This window comes from Carassius auratus, unplaced genomic scaffold, assembly GCF_003368295.1.
Source record: "Carassius auratus strain Wakin unplaced genomic scaffold, ASM336829v1 scaf_tig00025797, whole genome shotgun sequence".
Lineage (NCBI taxonomy): Eukaryota > Metazoa > Chordata > Actinopteri > Cypriniformes > Cyprinidae > Carassius > Carassius auratus.
Genome location: NW_020525459.1, coordinates 92,588 through 109,506, shown reverse-complemented (window position 1 = coordinate 109,506; position 16,919 = coordinate 92,588). Strand labels below are relative to the sequence as shown.

At 34.9% G+C, this 16,919-nt stretch overlaps 2 long non-coding RNA genes across 5 annotated transcripts; both read left to right on the top strand.

Moving 5' to 3' along the window:
* Positions 1–3,704: 3,704 nt before the first annotated feature.
* LOC113078496 (uncharacterized) lies at positions 3,705–8,913 on the top strand. Its single transcript, XR_003281542.1, has 7 exons — positions 3,705–4,472; positions 4,573–4,616; positions 4,930–5,059; positions 5,200–5,272; positions 5,932–6,035; positions 7,982–8,102; positions 8,668–8,913. It is a non-coding gene; the product is annotated as an uncharacterized LOC113078496 (long non-coding RNA).
* A 2,017-nt stretch (positions 8,914–10,930) lies between these two features.
* LOC113078495 (uncharacterized) lies at positions 10,931–14,670 on the top strand. 4 transcript variants are annotated; one of them, XR_003281538.1, is made up of 6 exons: positions 10,931–11,184; positions 11,277–11,345; positions 11,707–11,778; positions 12,553–12,580; positions 12,797–12,893; positions 13,627–14,670. It is a non-coding gene; the product is annotated as an uncharacterized LOC113078495 (long non-coding RNA). The 4 variants fall into 4 exon arrangements; XR_003281540.1 differs by lacking the exon at positions 12,553–12,580; XR_003281539.1 differs by lacking the exon at positions 11,277–11,345 and having other exon boundaries at positions 10,938–11,184.
* The last annotated feature ends 2,249 nt before the right edge of the window (positions 14,671–16,919 follow it).

The window sequence follows — 16,919 nt, the reverse complement described above, 5'->3', positions numbered from 1 at the left end:
ATATTATATATAGATACCCTTGTCAAGGATTTACATTCAGTGATCTGAAATCCAGCAGACAGGGAAATAACGGAGGGGCTGCTGATTGATTGTGTAGGACGTTGGAGACCAGGGGAAAGAAAAAGAGAGGGAAAACACAGGCTTAAATTTATCATGATGCCCCTAACATAATGCAAGCTTGTGCTTTGTTACTGTACAACACAGTTGGTCCAGTTTTTATTATTATCATTTTTTTTTCTAGCAGACAAACTGGACGAATGAAGGTAATTCCAGCATGATTCTAAGCAAAATAATAAGTATTCATCAAAGTACTGTATGCAGTGCTTATGTCGTAGTGACAGTTCTTTAAGCTAAAATTTAAATGAACTATTATTCTGAAATTTCTGGGTCTTTTAAAACCTTAATGTCTGTATTCATATATTTAAATTTTATGTTATGTGGGAAAAATCACTTTGACACATAGGCCTCAGGTGGCCTGTTACTTTTATGCAATTGCAGAACATAAGGAAAAAAAAACATCTATGTTTAATAAATGATTATATTTGGTAATAATCACAATAAAACATTCTTCTGATGGGTAATAGAGTCCATTAGCTTTGTGGTAGGTTGTTTACAGTGGCTAAGCATCATAGCAACTTGATGCACAATATAGATTTTATTTTGTAGTGTGGTCGCAGGTGCTTGGCTGTTTTACAACATTTTTACACTGCTTTCAAAAGCATAGTTTGTGACAGCAAATACAAATAAATGCTATATTAGGCATTGTTGTAAGTGCGAGGCTAACAAAGTGCCAGACTGAAGGCTGGGAAATGAATCAGAAGAAACAGTGTCATAAAATCAATAAGCTAAGGATGTAATTAAGAAATAAGTCTTTGGATTTCCCCCTGTGAAGCTATTACACATAGCTTTAGCCTTACCCCACTACATTTCTGACCAGATGATGCAGTGCACAGTTCTGTGTTTTGGAAATCCTGCCAATAAGTGAGTGGATGTGTGTGAGGAACAGCAGGCACACGTCAGAGATCATTCTAAAGCTGAACCTCAGCTAATCAAGATGCCATGCTGCATTAAAACGTCTCCAACTCGACTCTATGATTGAGTATGCCGCTATTATCTGTGCTGAAGAAATATATATAGATCATTTTAGTGACTTTATGTTAGTTTCCAAGACTTTATTGGTCAGGCTGAGCAAAGAGTTCTTCAAATGAAGTAACAAAACATTGAGGACTGATAAATCATCAATACTGGGGGCTGTATATTTTCTAATATTATTTCTGTTCCATTATATTCAATGAAATAACTCAGTTTATTATAAAACATTGATCATGTTAATTATTATGTCAAATAATGACCTATACTGTATAATTTTTAATAATGATGGCTATAAAATTTAATGTTTTATGCCTATAATCGCTAATTTTATCCTCAGAAATATTACAGATATTGACCTTGTATATTGGCCTTATATCAGTCTCAACACTAGCAATTGGGCTACAGAATTGTTTTTGTTTAGACAGTACTCTGTCATATGAACAGACTGTGTTTTTTTTAACCTGACTGTGTGGTTTATTGAAATGCATAATTCACCTCGAGGGGGTGGTTTAAGTAATCTAAAATTAAACTGAAGGTGTGAACAAGGAGGTGGAAAATCAATATTATTTGATGTTGAAAGACTTCTAACTACCTCTTGCGTTTTCTGCCTTGTTTGTGAGGACAATGTCATTCCTTATTTATGAATTGATTCTCATTTTAGCTTCTTGAGGTACAGCGTGCCTGGTTAATGCATGTCTCCATCTTTCAATTAAGCCGGAACTTTTTGCATCGCACCAACCAATATAATGACATAAAGAAATGTGCCAAATGAATATAGCACTTAATTGTCCTCACTTCTAAGTGGTGCTTTATTCAGGTCGTTTAGCCATTTGTGCAGCTTCTCTTCCTGTTACTTATCCAGTACTTACGTACTCTCCTACTTGAACCCAGCAATGTGCCTGTCTTTCTGCACTGGCAGCTGAAAGCTCACCAGTGTGTATACCCATCCTGCCAAGTTGTTTCTTCTCAGTGAAAACACTCCCGACATTGTAGCCGCTGGGAAAAATGTAGGTGAAGTGGCCTGGCAGGCGCACTGCGCTTCGATCAACCACTTAGATAATCAAGGGCTTTCACATTGTGCAGGCTGACAATCAACTCTGCCAATTAAAGACCCCTCTGTGCTGCACACAGGCCTTCAGCGCAGCCCTTTACTGAGCTCTTGCGTTGGAGTGGGCCCGACTGATCAAGAAAAATTATGCCCCTTAATAACAGCGAAACGAAAGAAATTTGGACAAAACGACTCTCTGCATCACAGATTTTGTTTACTAGTGGGTAATTAATTCTCCACATATGTTAGGAACATCTGTCGCGATGACCTGCCATTGAATCAGCGAAACAACTGCTGTGCTGCTCCTCCTCAGGTCATTAGCACAACCATTCAAATTACTCTTCCTCCCTCTGCCTTGTCCAAAACTGCTTCCAACTTTATTTTTAAAGAGCCACCATCGTTCTTCTTTCATGCTCTCAGTCTTGCCTTGTGTTTGATGTGTGTTGTTGTCAGATGGAGAAGCAGGGGTAACTGTGTATGCTGAAAGACTGCAGAGTTTATGATAGTCAGAGAGGCTTGTCATGGTGTACTGTATAATGAGGATATCAATTTAGCTGTTTAAGGAGGCATTCCAAACCATTTTTGATGCCAGGTCTATATATATATATATATATATATATATATATATATATATATATATCTCGTGTAATTTGTCCAAGGTAAATTCAATGCTGTGATGAAGTATATGCTGGGCCGGCGCTACCTATAGGCGGAGTAGGCAGTTGCCTAGGGCCTCGGGCTTGGAGGCGGGGCCTCCAAATCATCCCTATATGCTTGTCCACCAATCAAGAGCAGCAAAATACTTGGCTGTTTGTCCATTGGATATAACAATTGTCATTCAACTGTAGTAAAACCAATTAATATCCCCCTTTAAACCTGAGTCACGACCACCGTCTGAATATTTGAATGAAGAGATTACATACCGGTTTTATGAATGAGATCCAATTTACAGTACTACAAATTGATCTGATGCAGGGGCGGAGCCAGAAGATGTCAACATTCGGGGCTTAGCCCAAACCTAGCGGGCTGCAGGGGTGTACTCCGCAGGGGAGATTTTTTCCCCCCATTTATGTCAGCTAAATGCACTATTTTTCAGGCTGTTTGAGATAACAGAATGTCTAAAAATCTATACACTATCTGGGAAAATTATGGTTACTCAGAAAAAAAAAATATTCACCCAGTAGAGCCTACAAACTATTTTGTATTTAATTGTTCTCCAGCTATATTTCTCAATTAATCTATCTTCTTATCCCACTAATGTGCCGAGAACAGTTGTAAAACATGCCCTGAAATAACTTAGCATTTGATACATTGGGATATATTGCTTTTGAATCTCTCTCTGGCCGGTGAGGTTTGCTGTTACGAGTTATGCTGTTATGTCCATAATGTTAATTTCAGGCGGTTAGTAAGTGAGCTCGCTACAATGGTGGTGAAATAAAAAGCCCACCAGCCCCTAATGACAACGACGAAGAAGATGATTTATATTCTTCTTCGTTAGTTTTTATCGGCAGTTGGCAAACAAGCGAAATGATGCGTGATGCTTTACCGTCCGCCACAACCCTGCTGAAAAAAACAATAGAAACCATTACAGAATTTGTAATGGTTTTAATGGTTCTTATTGGAATTCTAATGGTTTTAATGGACACTGTAATGGTCTCTGTGGGTCTCTATTGGTAATTTGCTTTCTTCTATTGGTGGTGTATTGTCTATTGGATACCATTAAGGACCAATAGAACACCTTTAGAAACTTCTAGTGGTATCTACTGGACACCAGTAGAAACCATTATGACTCCAATAAATTAAGTGGTTTCTTTGGAAAACTGTAATGGTCTTAGTGGGTAGGCTACTGCTGAAAAAAAATGAACACACAAACAATAGAAACCATTACAAAATTTGTAATGGTTTTAATGGTTATAATGGGAATTATGTTGCTTGTAATGGTCACAGTAATGGTCCCTGTGGGTCTCTATTGGTAAATTGCTTTCTTCTATTGGTGGCATGTATTGTATTGGATTGCCACCATACGTCATTTGGAAAGGTTATTTTTAATTCATTTAATTTATTTATTTATTTATTTTTTTAAATCAACTCGACTCGTCATGGCCTTCAAAATTGACTTGAAAGTTGGTCTTTGTTTTGTCTGTCGGATTTGGTCCAAATTTAGCCCAAAAATAGATGTGAAGTAACAGTGAAATTCTGCGTGACTTCTACGTGCTGTAATGTGCGTGCGCGCAGAACTGGAGCGGAGGACGTCACCATGGAAACGAGGCGGCAGCCCAACCGTCAAGCAGCTGATCGCTGACACTCAATGTGGTTTCACTTTTTTTTTTAGGTAAGTTTAGTCTATTAAATTACACAAATAGTACATTAAAGTGTTCCTGACACTTTATTTCATGTAAATTATACGCTTTCGTTTAATATTTACTTTATAGAAATGGTTTAGCGTCGTCAGAAAAAGTCCGTTAGCATCTCAAAGGTAAGGCTAACTACAAGAGGTAACCATAGACATGAGCTCTTATTATTAAGTTTGGGCTTTTAATGTCATCTTGTGTGTAGATGCTCTCTCTCTCTCTCTCTCTGTCTCTCTCCATATATATCAATGGATGAATGGAAGTAACTTAACCGAATTAATTTAACCCTAAAAGTATGCACTGTTTAATCCTAAAATGTGAACTAACGTAACCGGATAACGTTACATCACTTACATAGAGCGTGAAAATGGACTGAAACCTTCAGGTTTTGATCTTTCATGGTAAACAAATAAATACAAACTTGTTCTGTGATTTCAGAAGTGGCAGAAAAAAACATCGATGACACAGGATAAGTTCCTGATTTTAACATTTCTGAAGGGAGCTGCTGACAGAGAGGATGAAAACATACACATTTGGATGTCCACGCTGTAGGAGCATTACTAAATAAGTAAAACTAAAATATATTTATTGTAAATGATTATATATATTATATATTCTGTGAATTATTATTATTCTGCATTTCACCTCTGCTATAGTATATGCCTTATACCTGGCATTGTATAATAAATATTGTTGTCTCTGTGACAGTGCTTATGTTCCTAGGTTCTTCCATGCTGATGGCTGTGCTCTAGTCATTTTTAGACATTATGAACCATGAATAGTAAGCAATTCGTCAAACATACACCATTCAAAAATGTAAGGGTCAGATTTGTCATGTATTTCAAAGACATCTTTTATGCTCACCACTGCTGCATTTAAATAAATGCAGTTCTTAGTGTACATGAGACTTATTTCAGAAACATAAAAAAATCTCTATCTCCAAGCTACACACTCTCACACCAAAGTGACTGTTAAAAATCATTCAAACTTTGTGTCAGTACATCATAAATAGGAAAAGGCATCAGGTCACCATCTGTGATTTGTTGTGTCGTGCCGCATCCAGTGTAGAGAGCATCACTGATTATAAAAGGCTCTGTTGTATTTTGTTGTGCTGTCAGTGACGACACAGTGTTAGAACTCTTGTTAAATATCATTACATATGATGTATGTATGATGCCATTCAGCACTGATAGATCTTTTCTATTTCAGAAACTGAAAATCATTGATAAACCACAAGGTTACTGTAACATATTTAAACAATATTAATAAGAATTAATAAAAATGCATCTGTGACTTAATATTGGTTCTTATTTTTCAGTGGAAAGTTCTCATTAAACACATAGCTTTCTTTTCATCTTTGTGCATTTTCAAACGTTGTGCATATTTTTGAATCATTTTATTTTTTAACTTCATAATATTGGTTGTCTTCTCTTGTTTCAGAGTTTAGCTCCAACCCCAGTTAAGCGGACCTGAGCAGCTGATCAAGGATCAGCAGAAACTCTGCAGAACATTGGTCCTTCAGCCCAGGACTGGACACCAGTGTTGTAAGTAATTCTGTCTCTTTATTGTGCATGTTCAGGACATATTGCAGGAGATCTCAACATTGTCTCTTAAAGTCCACTTACATGCAGAGTTTTGCTCCAACCTGCAGTGCACCTGAACACATTAATCGAGGTCTAACTTTTAGTGTTGTCACAGTACCAATTTCAGTACCAAAGCAAAACACAAAAACATGCTAATTATTATTTTTTTAATTATTATTATTAGCCGCACTTATGCTAACAATTAACTACTCCAATAACAGTGTTCATTTCAATCCAACATTCAAATTACAGTTATATATATATATATATATCCTGATAAATACAGGTGCTGGTCATATAATTAAAATATCATCAAAAAGTTGATTTCACTAATTCCATTCAAAAAGTGAAACTTGTATATTATATTCATTCATTACACACAGACTGATATATTCCAAATCTTTATTTCTTTTAATTTTGATGTTTATAACTGACAACTAAGTAAAATCCCAAATTCAGTATCCCAGAAAATTTGAATGTTGTGAAAAGGTTCAATATTGAAGACACCTGGTGCCACACTCTAATCAGCTAATTAACTCAAAACAACTGCAAATTCTTTAAATGGTCTCTCAGTCTCGTTCTGTAGGCTACATAATCATGGGTATCACTGCTGACTTTACAATTGTCCAAAAGACGACCATTGACACTTTGCACAAGGAGGGGAAGACACAAAAGGTCATTTCAAAAGAGTCTGGCTGTTCACAGAGCTCTGTGTCCAAGCACATTAATAGAGAGGAGAAGGGAAGGAAAAGATGTAGTAGAAAATAAGTGTAGAAGCAATAGGGATAACTGCACCCTGGAGAGGATTGTGAAACAAAACCCATACAAAAATGTGGGGGAGATTCACAAAGAGTGGACTGCAGCTGGAGTCAGTGCTTCAAGAACCACTACACACAGACGTATGCAAGACATGGGTTTCAGCTTCGCATTCCTTGTGTCAAGACACTCTTGAACAACAGACAGAACCAGAAGTGTCTCGCTTCAAAAAGGACTGTACTGCTGCTGAGTAGTGATATATCAGACCCAAGAATGCAGAAGAACTGAAGGCCACTATCAGAGCAACCTGGTCTCTCATAACACCGGAGCAGTGCCACAGACTGATCCACTCCATGCCACGCTGCATTGCTGCAGTAATTCAGGCAAAAGGAGCCACAACTAAGTATTGAGTGCTGTACATGCTCATACTTTTCATGTTAATACTTTTCAGTTGGCCAAGATTTCTAAAAATCCTTTCTTTGTATTGGTCTTAAGTTATACTCTAATTTTCTAAGATAATGAATTTGGGATTTTCCTTAGTTGTCAGATATAAATAAATATATCAGTCTGTGTGTAATGAATGAATATAATATACACGTTTTTCACTTTTTGAATTGAAATTATGATATTCTAATTATATGACAAGCACCTGTATACACAGAATGACTAATTGAATTTATAGTTTTAATAATTAATTTATTTGTAATGAATAAAGGGATTTTACATTTGATTATTTGTTTTTCTTACTTGAATGCTTTTTGTTCGGATGTAAAATAAAAAAGTGAATTATTATTAAGAAAAGAACTGCAGGAAAAGATGCAATGTTGCTCAGTGATTTTGGTTTGGAACCTTTAGAAAATTTAAAAGAGTTGACTTTGCCAACTCTTTCAACTTCAAACGGGTGTAGCTCAGTCATTTTTTATATATATATATATATATATACAGTTATACATCATTTTGAAGGACTTTTTAATGAGAAAAAAAACTCAACTGATTTTTGCTCATTGTGACTAACTTTGCCAGCACAGGTCACATATGCTACTTAATTTCCACTTGAGAGTGGTCAGATTTAATGTCTGAGATTAGTCCATCAGTTCTTGAATTTCAATTTTTGTTTATGTGTGTGCGTGTGTGTGTGTGTTCAAAACAAGAGTGTCTGTCTCAGAAGCTGAAGAAAAAAGGCCACACCTTATAGGAAATAAACGCCTCCTAAGTGTACGGAAATACCTGGCTGAGGAGATCAGTGACATAAACCAGATAAAACTGTCAATGGTAAGTGTTTACATATCCATATCCAAATGGAATTGCTACAACCTCTTATCTAATATGACTCGAAGTGAATAGAGACTATGTACCATAAAAAGTAGATAATGTAATTATTCAAGCCTATTTGTGAAACTGGACCACAAAACCAGTTACAAGGGTAATTGTTTTTATTTTATTTTTTAGATTTTTATTTCAATAATAATAATAAATAAGTTTTCCATTGATGTATGGTTTGTTAGGAGGACAATATTTGTCTGAGATACAACTATTTGAAAATCTGGAATCTGATGGTGCTAAAAAATCTAAATATTGTGAAAAATATTTCAAATCCAAAGCAAGGCATTTTATTAATACAAAATTAAGTTGATACATTTATGGTAGGGAATTTACAAAATATATTCATGGAACATTATCTTTTTTTTAAATCCTAATGATTTTAGGCATGAAAGAAAAATCAATAACTTTTTTGAGACTGCCATATAAATATATGTATGGATAATCTCACATACTGGTAATGTGGTACATTGGCCTAATGAATTGTCCCTTTTTTTTTTTCTTTTTTTTTTTGCAGGTCTGAGACAGCTACAAGCCACAAAAACAGTTCATAGTTCCTGCATTTCTATTAATGCATTAATGAATAACAATAATTAAAATAAAATGTAATGTCAAGGTTTTGTGTTAATTCCAGCTATGTTGAGTATTCTGTGAATAATTTTGATTTTAGGTGCATATTCTTAATTCTTTGCAAAACAACCTGAACTGTTTGCTATTGAAAGGTTGGTATGAAGTTTAAATAAATTAAAAAATAATATTCTTGACAAAACCTGTGTACAGTTTGTATTAATAATTTAAATTATTTATTTATATTAATTAATGGCCTAATTACCAGCTATCAGTTAAACATTCAAATCAGAACCAAAACTGCAACGAAAACTATTAAATATATGCAAATAAAGACCAGTACAAACTTGCAATGGAACCATCAGAACCATTACAAAACCAACGGAAACCATTAAATTTGTTTTAATAAAGACCAATACAAACTTGTAATGGAACCATCAGAACCATTACAAAACCGACAGAAACCATTAAATTTGTTTTAATAAAGACCAATACAAACTTGTAATGGAACCATCAGAACCATTACAAAACCGACGGAAACCATTAAATTTGTTTTAATAAAGACCAATACAAACTTGTAATGGAACCATCAGAACCATTACAAAACCGACGGAAACCATTAAATTTGTTTTAATAAAGACCAATACAAACTTGTAATGGAACCATCAGAACCATTACAAAACCGACGGAAACCATTAAATTTGTTTTAATAAAGACCAATACAAACTTGTAATGGAACCATCAGAACCATTACAAAACCGACGGAAACCATTAAATTTGTTTTAATAAAGACCAATACAAACTTGTAATGGAACCATCAGAACCATTACAAAACTGACGGAAACCATTAAATTTGTTTTAATAAAGACCAATACAAACTTGTAATGGAACCATCAGAACCATTACAAAACCAACAGAAACCATTAAATTTGTTTTAATAAAGACCAATACAAACTTGTAATGGAACCATCAGAACCATTACAAAACCAACAGAAACCATTAAATTTGTTTTAATAAAGACCAATACAAACTTGTAATGGAACCATCAGAACCATTACAAAACCAACAGAAACCATTAAATTTGTTTTAATAAAGACCAATACAAACTTGTAATGGAACCATCAGAACCAATACAAAACTGTGATGGAAACCATTATGTGCAAATCGTGACCAATACAAACTTGTAATGGAAACCAATACAAACCAATAAATCCTAATGGAATATGCCCAAAACACACTACGTAATGGAAACCATTTGGTAATGGTTTTAATGGTTAATTGCTGATGGTTTGTAATGGTTTTGTAATGGAAACCATTAGAATTTCTGTAATGGTTTCTATTGTTTTTTTCAGCAGGGAACGCACAGTAATAGAGCTTTTGTTCCTTTTTTTTTGCCGCTCCAGTCTGAGAGACTGAGAGGAAATGAAACAAAGTTGAAGTTATTTTAAAAAAGCTAAAAGATTCGGGGCTTTTGACAAAACATTCGGGGCTTAAGCCCCATTAGCCACCCCCCCGTTCATTTCGACACCATCAGATTCTGATGGTGTCGAAATGAACGCATCCTTCAGGGGCTGCTAAGAGGCTAAGCAGGCACGCACATAAAGTGCAGCTCGTCATGCAGGTATCATCTATTTTGTAGTGATTGTAATGTATTTAAAAAAATAAAAAATAAATAAACTGAGCCTGACGATCAGCGTCGTTTTGGGATAAATCATTTGACGGTTATTCTGAGTTCAAAAGAGCGCGATCACCGTTGATGGAGAATTCGCTTCTGACACTTTGAATCTGAGCGTACAATGCAGAATTTTGTTAGAAAATAGATACGTTATGAACCGTCCGAAAGAATCTGTTCGCGGAAATTAATCGTAATTCCAGTCACTGTTTCATTGAGGCGAATTTATGATGAACTGTTGATCTGAATCTTACAAAGGAGTCGGTTCTCCTCGATGTAATCGATTACAACCCACCCAGCACCAGACGTCATTTGGACGTCGTTTTCTGGTCTAAATCAAGTCGGCCCGTCATGGCCATCTTTTAGACCAAAAAGCGACGTTGAAAATTGGTCTTCATTTGGTCCGTCGGATTTGGTCCAAATTAAGCCCAAAAAACGACGTTGAAAATTGGTCTTCGTTTGGTCCGTCGGATTTGGTCCAAATTAAGCCCAAAAAGCGACATTTAACGTCTTTTTTTTTTCTTTTTTTTTCTTTAGCCCAAAAATAGATGTAAATGGGCTTTAGTCCAAATTTAGCAGAAAAAAAACTTTTATTTCGCACCACAAAGCCATTAACATAAACTAGTGAAGAAATTAGACATCATGTCTGATCGCACTGTTAAATATATTTAAATATATTTTGAAAACACTTGATGGTCACGCGCTGTACTGGAGTCACCATGGAAACGGGGCTCAGCTCAACCGTCAAGCAGCTGAACAGACGCTGTCTCTCATGGTTGTTTTCACTAATTTCAGGTAAGTTTAATCCCTAAATTACACAAATGTTACATAAAAGTGTCCCTGAAACTTTCTTTCATGTAAATGACACGCTTTCGTTGAAAATGTAGTTTATAGAAATGGTCAGTGTCTTCATGAAAAGTCCGTTAGCATCTCAACTGTAATGCTAACGACAAGAGGTAACTTTATGTGCATTTTTCACAATATATTTCGCCTACATCAGCATGAATCTGTAATTTTCTTATATATGTGTGTGTTTATATAATATTTTCATAATGTGTGTGTGTGTGTGTGTGTGTGTGTGTGTTTGTTTGCATGTTAGTTATTTTGATGTCCACACTGTAAGAGTATTAATCGATTAGTAAACCTAAAACTTTAAATTCTGTTATTATTCTTTTAATTTTTTTGTATAATCTGTAAATTAATTTTCTTTTCTGCATTTCACCTCTGCTATAGTTTATTTATAATAAGCATGGCATTGTATAATAAATATTGTTGGCTTAGACAGATTGACAGAATGACAGATTGTTTATGTTCTAGATTCTTCCATGCTGATGGCCGTGCCTGTATCCAGCTGAAGAACATTTTTAGACATTATTAAACATATAACTAGTAAGTAATACCTCAGACATACACTATTATTCAAACGTTTAAGGGTCAGATTTATCATGTATTTACATTTACATTTATTCATTTAGCAGACTCTTTTATCCAAAGCGACTTACAGATTAAGACAGTGGAAGCAATCAAAAACAAGAGCAATGATATATAAGCAATGTTATAGTGCTATAACAAGTCTCAGTTAGCTTAACACGGTACACATAGCATGGGATTTTAAATAATATAATAAATAAAGAGAAAACAGAATTAAAAAAAAGAGTAGAACAAGCTAGTTAGAGGTCTTTACTCGTACACACACACATACAATTGCATAATAAATGTAAAGAAAATATAATACAAAAAGATTAGAAAGGTAGTTAGATTTTTTTTAAGAATAGAATTAGAATAGTGAGTGTTAAAGTTAGAGGATCAAATAAAGGTGGAAGAGAAATAGAAAATATTATTTAAAAATGTATTTAAAATAAATCTTTTATGCTCACCACTGCTGCATTTATTTGATTAAAATACAGTAAAATAGTAATATTTGAAATTTCTAGGGGTGTCCTTGACTAAGGTTTTTCATAGTCGAATCAGAATTTTTGAATCTTGCCGATATTCGACTGATAGTCTAATCATATGTTTGGGGGCAGAATACACTGAGTCAAGTCTGACATTCGACAGTCATAATTACTGATCTTAACACACTGGTAAAATGTGTTATGAACACCTCGCAGATATAAACGGGGTAAATAATAGTTCATCATTGATGGATCTTTTCTATTTCAGAGACTGAAAATCATTGATAAACCACAAGGTAATTGTGAATAAACTTATTGCAAGAGGAATAATAAGAAGAAAAGAAAATGCATGTGTGATTTAATATTGCTTCTTATTTTTCAATGTTGAAAGTTCTTTCTTCTCATCTTTGTGCATTTTCAGATGTTGTGCATATTTATGGATCAAATTATTTAACGTTGTTTAACTTTTTAACATTATAATATTGGTTGTCTTCTCTTTTTTCATAATTAAGCTCCAACCCCAGTTAAGCAGACCTGAGCAGCCGATCAAGGATCAGCAGAAACTCTGCAGAACGGTGGTCCTCCAGCCCAGGACTGGACACCAGTGTTGTAAGTCATTCTGTCTCTTTATAGTGAATGTTCAGAACATATTGCAGGAGATCTCAACATTGTCTCACAAGGTCCTTTTACATGCAGAGTTTTGCACCAACCTAGTGCAGTGCACCTGAACACATTAATCAAGGTCTTCAGTTTTGCTAACTATAAGTCACAGACAGGTGAGTGTGATCAGGTGTGGACGTAAACACTGGGTGTGTTTCACTCAGGTCCGTTGCTCAGTACTTAGTGGTGAAGGGCTGCCTCAATCACTATTTTCATTTTACGGTGCACTGATAATTCGCTATAAGAAAACACGTAATAGATTTTAAAACACAAACCAATAATATATTTCAGCATAAACATATCACTAGACAGGTAATGTCTAATCTAGTAAACATTTCCAATTAATTTATTAATTAAATCTTGCACATACATGTAATAAAGTATTCATCATAATGTGCTGTAAATAGCATTAAAGTAAGATATCAGTTTTATTGTTGTGCATTAATGTCAGTAGTGATGTTGTACAATGAGGACAGAGATAGTCACCAGTGTATAGTGAGCCACTTTTACTCTGCAGAGACCTAAGTCTCACCTTAATGGCCAGAGCTGACAACCCCTGACATACTGATTAGTTAATAATCCCTCATAAAGAATGAGTACACTTTAATTTGTACATTTTGGACAAACATTGTTTTTTTATTATTAATTTACATTTTAGTTACGGTTTTCTTTCTCACTTTAGATGCTGCAGAAAAAAGAGCGAGGCTAAAGCATTCAAAGTGGAAACATCTGCCGTGGCTCATTAATCCAGAATTGGGATGGAAGAAGGAGCAGAAGAAGCAGAAGATCAGAGATCAGGCAGAGATCTACTGGTGCCCCTGTGGGAACCCCATTTACCTAATGTGTTAGTTTAACCAAAGATTTTCCTCACTCACCTTTATGTTGTTCCAAACCAGACTTTTGTTCATCTTTGAAACATAAATGCGGAACTTTTTAATGAAATCTGAGATTATTTTCTTTATATAAAATAACACATTCACACAAGCACCATGATGCATCAGTGTTGCATTGGTGTGAGAGCTGGCGCTTTTGGTGCTTTTGTGAAAATCCATTGGGGAGTCATAATTTCTGAATAGATTATTTTTGCTGTTGTTATTGTTTGTTTGTTTGTTTTTGTACACAAGGCATCTGTTAAAAAAATATCTTAATTTGTGTTCTGCACAAAAGGGTGTTATGGGTTTGGGGCAACATGAGGGTAAGTAATTAATGACAGAATTAAAATTTTTGGTTGTTCTAATGTGGTTATAATTGGTCATAGTTTATTTGTCTTGAAAAAATATATTTATACAGAAACATGGATTAATTTGATAAGTTTATAGTAAAGCCTTTTAAATTGATTAAAAAAAAAATCTAAATAAATACTACTCTTTTGCAAGGTCTATTCAAAAAATATGGACAAATGTAATGGTTTCCACAAAATATTTGGCAGCACAACGGTTTTAAACTGATAATAATCAGAAATGTTTCTTGAGAAGCAAATCAGTATATTATAATGATTTCTGAAGATCATGTAATACTGAAGACTGAAGTAATTGTGTTAAAAATTTCAGTTTACAGGCATAAATTACATTCTACAATGCATCCACATAGAAAACAATTATTTCTGTAGTTATATTTCACAATATTACAGTTTTTACGGTCTGTTTAATCAAAAGAAGCTTAAGATGTGATCAAGATTTTACATGAAAGATGTAATGTGTCAATAAATGTGTCAATATACTGTGAATTGTCTTATTTTCACTAATTAGGAATATGACAAATAATTCATGGTTGTAATTAGGTCTGGAAAAGACGTCTTTTCACCGTTCACTATTCAACCACATTTAAACGTAATTTGGACGTCTATTTATAGACGTCTTTTTGACGACCTGAAAAAGACGTCGTTTCACCTTTCACTTTTCAACCACATTTAAACGTAATTTGGACGTCTATTTATAGACGTCTTTTTGACGACATGAAAAAGACGTCGTTTCACCTTTCACTTTTCAACTAAATTTTAACGTTGTTTAGACGACTGCCAATGACGTCTTTTCGACGTCTTTTCAACGAGTTTTTGCTGGGTGGGAACCTGTGGAATCAAATCTTGATTCCTTACGCCTCTGAATTGGAACTCAAGGAATCGATTCCTTTCCTTTGGAATCGATTTCCAGCCCTAGTCAGGCGCTGACTGTCAAAATACTAAGTCAAAAGAAAAAGTAAAGAAGTTTGTCAGTCAAAGAGCAAGCGCACTATACTAGAGCATTGTTTATTATTTTTCAAAACAGCTACCTCAACTGTCTGTATATCTTCTAAAACGCAGATGTTTAGCCTACATTTTTTGCTCGATCATAATACACCTACTTCATTTTTTTGTTTTCCAATCATAAATACTGTCTGTTGCCATATTTATTGAAAATAATTTTAAGCATATGAACAAGCACACCCGAATACAGTTAAAGAAACGAACTAGACTTTTTATTTAGTAGTTTATTTCTATCACTTCCACTAGCAGCTGATTTCTGTATATTAAATGTATTTCTCTACAAAACATAATATGACATTTAGTCTATCAAAAATAAAACTGTTCATTATCCAAAATAAGGGGCTACTGGGTTACTAAAAAGAAATTACTGAACAAATTACTGAAAAAAATTCTGGGCAAAAATTCAGAGCCCATGAGCCCAGACAGCTCGCCAAATACGCATAAATTTTACTCTATTTAATTTGATGTGTAAATGTGAACTCGTGAATTCTAAAAGGTGGAGAGGAGGAGGGTGTGGCATGGGGGCCTCCAACATACATTTTGTCTAGGGCCTCCAAATGTCTAGAACCAGCCCTGAGTATATTATATGATACGTTGACATTAGTGAAAATGCAAAATAATATTTTTTTTTTGCATGTGCAAAATCTAGAATAATAGGTAATATTTTAATTTGTAAGGCTGTTTTAAACACATAGTTAGGAAAAGGGATTTTTTTTTTTCCTTAAAATTTGAGAAGTCCGGTCACCCTAGTTTTTAATGGTGTCCTGGAGAAAGAAAAAAAAATAATTCAAAGCCTGTTTACTAGGGATTTTATGAGATGGAAAACAAATGCCATTTTTAGCCGAAAACTTTCTTTGAATATAGGCCCTTTCTTGACATCTTGACTTATGTTCAAGTCAATAAATCTATATATCAGGAAAAAAAAAAGGCAAGTCAGCATAATCATGATCAAATAAATTGATGTGGATGAACAGGGGTCTTCCAGCAAGAAGATGCAGAGATGAAGTTTATGTAGAGAAGAATGTACTGACAAGTTATTCTCAATTTAAGAAAATGGATTTGAGTGGCAGACTGAAAAGTGACAGCTCTTGGGCTGAGAAGAGCCTTTGAGCACAGAACTGAGGAACTAACAGCATTACACCACTGACCTTTCCCATGATGAACCAACCATGGGAATAAGGAGTTTCTGCCCATAAAGTATCATGAATTTCAGTAGCTTAAGACGGTCAAATACTGTCAAGAAAGAATAGCAATTCAGTGTGTCTTTTCTTCTTGTTTTTTCAGTTTAAATCTTCTGAAATTATTTTACATTTAAATCTTAAGTTAAAATCTTAACTTTCTATCTGAATAAAGTGAGATTTAGTGATAGAAACATAATGCAAAGCAATAAGAACATCTTTGCTGCTTTTCTGTATTCATGTCTGGCTCTTTGGGTAGTGCTAGAATGTTCTGAGCAGCCATGAGATGTCAGCATGACATGGCCGCTTGGCCGACACAGATGGCCATCCCTGCACCGCAGGCCAGCCTTCCTGAGGAACTTTGGAAGAGGGTGAGATTGTGGAGGAAGGTCACGATAAGTTCGGATGCTGTTTAGCCGGGAGGGAGGAGGGTTGAGTCTGAGCTGGACAAGGGCACTGAGGTAGCAGCGGTCAAGGTGAGATGTCACACATGATATCATCAGCAGGTCCTGACAGCTGATGAACCGCTGACAGATAAATGAGCCATGAAAGAAA